This window comes from Phalaenopsis equestris, unplaced genomic scaffold, assembly GCF_001263595.1.
Source record: "Phalaenopsis equestris unplaced genomic scaffold, ASM126359v1 Scaffold000021, whole genome shotgun sequence".
NCBI lineage: Eukaryota > Viridiplantae > Streptophyta > Magnoliopsida > Asparagales > Orchidaceae > Phalaenopsis > Phalaenopsis equestris.
Genome location: NW_018164463.1, coordinates 850,583 through 857,554, shown reverse-complemented (window position 1 = coordinate 857,554; position 6,972 = coordinate 850,583).

Sequence of the window (6,972 nt, the reverse complement as noted above, 5' to 3'; positions counted from 1 at the left end):
AGTAAACAATACAAAATAACATTTACCAATAAAGTATTACACATCAAAAAAAAAAAAAAACAGTTTCAACAATAAAGTTCAACCAAACATAAACTAAACATAAATCTAACTAAAGCATCATCAATCATCTTCTTCTTCTTCTTCCACATCCAAATTCTGCTGCTGATAAGAAGTAAAAACATGGTGAGTAGGAAACTGAACTGAGTGATCACCTCTCATGTAGCAGCGTCATATTTGAACTTCTGTCTTATCAAATCATTATTATGAGCATATCTGGCCTTCATATTTTCCATTCTACTATCCAGTCTTAAGATATCTCCCTGTTGGATCATCATCTGCTCCATAAGTTCCTGAATAGTACTAGAAGTAATTCAAGTAGAAGGAATATCCCTGGTCCTACTTCTAGATCTACATTCAACATGAGATTCATAAGTCCTTATATTGTCAGGCCCAATAGGTTTTAGAGGTTCAATCCTCTCCTCATCTACTCTATAATCAACTCTTACTTATTCACATAGTGTGAAGATCAGTGCAGGGTGTGCTAAACCTCCAGTGGCCTCTACAAAAGTAATAGATCGAGTTTCCTATAAACAATAAAGTCTACATCTATCATTTTCATCTGCTGGATACAGAAGTTAAAGATGGTTCTATCCTTTGTAACTTCACTATGATGATTTGTTAGTATCATTCTTCCAGAATGAAAGTTGTGTCAGACCTTAGATACTACATTTATAATAGAAAGAGGAAAATTTACCTTAACACCATTCTTCACCTTCCAGGTTTCTCTTTCATCAGTAAGAAAAGAAATAACTTTATCCAAGGCCTCATTTGTAGCAGAAAACAATTTGTACTAGCAGCTGTATACATCTTCTAACTAATAAAATTCATTAATCTTCCTTGAAGTAAACTCCACCAAGTAAACTCCATTCCTTGAAGTAAACTCCACCATTTTCGCTCTAACAAACACATAGTCTTCATAATTCTCTTTGAAATTGGCATAGATCTCCATCACTACACCAATAATCACCTCGACAGTAAAGTAGCAAAAATTCTCCCACTGTCAAACATTGATTAATCTTTCAACTTCTCTGCTCAGATTTTTAAATCCTTGATCCAGAAATACTTTTTTTGTTGTAAGTAAACTATTGAAACAAATGTTGTCCTCGTAGTTGACAAACTTTATATCATCAAAATCTACCTTTCTCTTTCCTTTGCTCAATCTAGGTGTCATGGTAAATCTACCAATATTTGATAAAATCCAAATAAATTCCAAAGAATTCTGAAAATCACAATGTGGAATGTTTTAAACTTTGTTTTAAACTGTAAGAGTTTTTCATCAAAGGATTTTCTCAAAATCTTCCAAAAAAATCTCAAAATTTTGGATCTCGGCAATGTAAGATAAATCATCTCCTTCCAAAAAAATCTCAAAATTTTGGATCTCGGCAATGTAAGATAAATCCTTAGTGAAAATAAAAAAAATTAAGTTTAAAGTGTAGCTCTTACCTAGAGAAGATGAAATCCAAACTTTGTTTATGTTAAAATCTCCTCAAATCCAAGCAATAGAAAGCCCTAGGTGGAAAAACCGGAGGTTGAAGGTGACTCAAAGGTTAAAAAAGGCATTTTACTATGCAAATCATGAATTTTAAGGGTGTTTGGGTCGGTTCGGGTTGAGGGCACTATCGACGCCCATGCCGGCACCGTCGGCACCATTCACCAGAAACTCATATTTTGATTTTTTTTCAAATTTTAATTTTCTTTCAATTTACTCCAAATTCTATTTAGTCTTTTTGAACACTAATTTTCATCTAAAAATAATTCACAAACAAAAATTTTCGCAAACAACACCAAACTAACTTTTATATATGAAAATAAACTTTTTGCAAATACATTTTTCTAATCACACTTTTACATCGTGAAAGCAAGCTAAATTATAATTCAACGTCGAAATCAAGCCACAACACTAGAATGCTGACACAAAACTATACACATAAATAAAGTTTTAAAGTAAATTAAAGTAAATTAAAGTAAATCAAATCCACACAATTACATTAAAAATATAAGTATTTTAAACTAGTAGAGAGTCCAACTTCTTCAATGATTTTGCCTCAACTTCAGTACTTTCTCCTCCTCTAATATCTCCCATAGACTGGTAATAGACATACAAATTGTAGAATGGTCGATACGGGAATTGATCAGTCAAATTTTCATCGATCCATCCATTTTTCTTGAACATCAACACCAATCCTGCTTCAATTGTCCTAGTATGATCAAAGTTTTCTTTCATTCTCCAATCTAGGTGATCAAAAAGGTAGTTAAGATTTTTTATTGCATTCGTAATACTCTAAAGTTATCCTATTTTCTTCATTTTCTTCTCTAAAGTCATTGAACTTCCAATTGTTGGTGGCATCAATGGTGTTGATATATGTGATGAATGATCCAAAATAACATATAATGCTTCATTTCCATTTCCTATATAATTGCCATCAATAGGAATCATGGGCTCTCAAGGTAATAAAACTTTGGTAATAATTTCATATGGAACTTGAGATGACTGCAAAGTAGAAAAATTATGGAAGGATACTGCAAAGTAGAAAAATTAGTAGAAGGATGCCCAAGTTCATATATTGACCCATTCATAATAGTACCCATAACATATTTGAAAATAATTGACCCCACATTAATGAGTTTTCCCATTTGAATGAAATAGTTTAAAATGACACTTCCTCTTGTAACTCTACTAATCTTCATGATAGGGAGTAATTTTGCAGATATGAAGAAATTTCATTATTTTGATATTGTATTAAGCAGTGAAGCAGAGAAACTAACGTATCCCTCAACTCTGATTTTCCAATTATCATTTTCATCCGTCAGAAAATTATATACTTCTTGCATCATATCTCTTGTTGGGATAAAATTTGTATAATGACAGATTGCAATGTTTTCTATCAGATACAAATCATTAATTCAAGTTGGAGTAAATGATATAGCCTTACCTCAAACGAAGACAACTTTTTGGGTAATTCCATGTAAGTTAACATAGAATTCCTTTACGACTGGTACTACAACTGCAGCGGTAGTGTAGCACGGAACTTCCCAACATCTTTGCACAATGATTTTCTCAATATGTGAACTTGGATTACTCAATCCATGGTTGACAAAGTCTCTCTGCATGATAAGTCTCTTCTTCATGATGACTTTGTCATATAATCTCTGTGCATCAAAACTGATAAACTTTCTTCTATTATAAACTCCATTCCTTGGAGTATTTATGGAATTAGAAGCCATGGAATTCAAAATTAGGAACTTTCTTGACATCCAATGCAATTTTTAGGACTTTAAAAACACCTTTCGACGGTTATTTAGGAGCAAAATCTCGCCAAAGTCAGCCGAATCCACTCTGCATGTGCAAAACTGCTAGGGATGCTGTCGGCGCTCTTGATGGCGCTGTCGGCGCCATTGTTCATTAGCCGGTCGCCGTCGACACCAGAGGCAAAATTCACGTCTTATATATATATATATTCTGTTCCAATGGTGATGTTTTGTTTCTCCCTGCTTTACCTGACTTTGTTTTTGGCTTTCCCCATCTTTCTTCTATTTCCTATTGGTGTTACACTGGTTTGGAGGTTTCTTGTCTGCTGCTGTCTTTTTCTTAAGCTCTTGAGTTACTGTTTTATTGCTAGAAGCTTTCTCTGTTTGTCTCCTTGTGTTTGTTGTTGCCGTTCCCAATGGCTTCCCCTATTCCCATTGATTTAGAAACTAACATCCAATGGTCTAAAGCCACCTTTGCTGATGTGGTGGGGAAGGGTTTTGATACTTTGCAAAATGTTGAGAACCTTGTGTTTCCTCAAGCTTACCATGATGCTTTTTTGGAAAAGGAGATTGCCCCTTTGTGAAATCTTTATGCAGAAAAGGAGGAAAAGTGGCTGATGTTTTCTCTGACAAGGAAATCTGCTCTTTGGCTGAGGCTCAAAAATTCACTCTGGTGGGTAAATTTCGGTTCAGTCATCCAAAAATGGATGAAATTAGGAAGTATTTTGAAGATTTGAAACCGGTTGGTGCTTGGAAGGTTGGATTGATGGATGGAAAACATATAATGATTCAATTAGCAAAGGACGAGGATTATGCAAGGCTTTTTGCTAAACAAGTTTTATTTTTGGCTGGTATTTCTATGAAACTGCTTAAATGGACTATTGATTTTGATCCTTCAAAGGAACCCCCAATAGTTCCCATTTGGTTCAAACTCCCTGGGCTGAAGCTACATTTCTTCAACCACCAAGTACTGTTTACTATGGGCATTGTCCTTGGAAGACCCATGAAGCTTGATGCTCCCACTTTTAACCTCTCAAGACCTTCTGTGTCTAGAATCCTGGTGGAAAGGGATATCACTCAACCTGAAATAGATGAAATATGGTTGGGCACTGCTAACAATGGTTATTGGCGGAAAATTGTTATGGAGCAAAGGCCATATTATTGCCATAATTGCAAGATGTTTGGGCACATTGACAACAGATGTTTCAGACTGCAATCCAAGAAAAAGAATTCAGTCTCTGGACACTCTCCTTTCCCTACACAACAATTTACTTCACTACATTATGAATCCTGCTTCTCCCACTAGAAACTTAGCCCAAAACCTTGAATATGATCCCGTACCAACTTCAAATACCCCTACACTTGATTGCCCACCCATGGTGGAAATCCAATCTGAGGCCCCTCTTGAAGGAACCCTTAATTTGCCTCCCCCTCCCCCCTTGCACCTTCCCAGCCTAAGGATCTCAATCCTCAAGCTGATTCAAATTGCTTAATTCTTATTCCCAAATCTGGTGTTGTCTTTTCTGTTGAAGGCTCTTCTAAACCTTCTACTAACCTGATCCTTTTGCCCCTACCCCTATTGATGTTCCAACATCTCCTTGTGAAGCACCTGTTGGAGTGTGTTCTGAATTGGGATCAGCTGATATGCCCAAAATCTTAATTTTGACTCCTACTAAGAGGGACCACACTGATCTTCCTGTTCTACAGTCAACTACTATCAATGTCTTAGAAGATAATGTAGTTCAACAATTGAACTTAGACTTGGAGGAAAAATGGCAGATCCATCAGTCTAAAAAGAAAAAAGAAGTTGTTGCAAGAGCTGAAGCAAAATGCTGCTACTTCTGGAGAACTCATGTCCAAAAGTTTGGAATTTCTTCCTAGAACAAGGAGGAGAGGAAAAATGATCAATGATTAACCTCCTTTGCTAGAATGTTAGGAGATTGGCTCATCCTAGGTCACTTAGCAGATTATTGCATTTAAATAGGATGAAAAAACTTTGGTGTATTGCTCTTCTAGAACCCATGGTCTCTAAGCACCAGGATAGAATCATTAAAAAAATTTCACTTTTCATCTTATTGTATTAATAAGATTTGGCTTCTCTGCAGAAAAGAAGTCACTTGGCATATTATCTTAGACCACCGTCAGTTTCTGCATTTATCACTTTCTCTGGCCGGCCACTTTGCTCATGCAACTTTTGTTTATGCCACTAGTTCTTCTGCTATGAGAGCAGAATTCTGGAAGGAACTTCTTAATCTGAGCCTAAATATCTCCTCAAAATGGCTGGTTTGTGGGGATTTCAATTGCATGACTTCTCCTGATGAAAAAGTAGGAGACAAAGTCCCATGGGGAATGGCTTAATACTTCCCAAGCTATTACTGATAATGCTGTTGAGCATTTTCAAAAGCTTTTCACAAGAAGTGAGGTGGCTAGGACTGAAGTTAAAGGCAATTTGTTTGAACATTGCAGACATTATACCTCTAACCTCAAGTTTGCTGACATTCCTTCTGAAGAGGAGATCAAGATAACCTTGAATTCAATTGATAGCAATAAAGCAGCAGGTCCTGTTGGCTTTTCTGCTGATTTTTATAAATTTGCCTGGAATGTCATTAAATGTGAAGTTATTGATGTTGTGCAGGCCTTTTTCACTGGACTTGATCCCATTAAATATTTCACTTCTTCCACTATTTGACTTGATCCCATTAAATATTTCACTTCATCCACTATTGCTCTTATTCCCAAAGAGACTGTTTGCAACAGATGGGAGTACAGACTCATAAGTCTCAACAGTGTGATATCCAAAATCATTAGTAAGGTCCTGGTTTACAGACTCATAAGTCTCACCAGTGTGATATCCAAAATCATTAGTAAGGTCCTGGTGGCCAGAATTCAACCCCATCTGAATAGGATCATCAACAACAATCAAACTGCCTTCATCAAAGGATAAAGCATTGTGGACAATGTTCTTTTAGCCTAGGAATTATTCCAAGACCTGGATAAAAGATGCAGGGGGGAAATCTGATTTACAAATTGGATATTTGCAAAGCTTATGACACCATTCACTAGGATTTCATTGTGGAGGTTCTGCATGCTAGAGGTTTTAAAATGAACTTCATAATCTTAATCAAGAGATGGCTGAAAAATAATGCCCACTCTATTATCATCAATGGAAAGACTCATGGTTTCTTTACTGCCTCTAGGGGAATCAAACAAGGTGATCCTCTCTCACCTACTATTTTTATTCTAGTGTTTGACTACCTTTCTCTTATTCTCAACCAAATTCTAAATATATCACCTGACAACCTTTTCAAGCATAGCTCAAACATTGCCATCAGCCATCTATCATATGCAGATGATGTTATTCTTTTCTTAAAGGCTACTAAACCTACTGCTAGACAAATCCAAACTCTTCTCAATGATTTTCTGTTGTAAGACTGCAGCTGAACAAATCTAAATGCAGTATTTACTTCAGCAAAGGTGTTAAACAACCTTTCAGACCATGGGTTTCTGATTTTACTGGATTTTAAACTCCTCACTCTCATCTGAAATATTTGTGGGTTCATTTGCTGAAAGGTAGGACCAGACAAATCCAATTTGATGAAGTGATTACTAAGATCCAATCTAAGCTCACAAACTGGACTAATTCATTTCTATCAAATGGAGGAA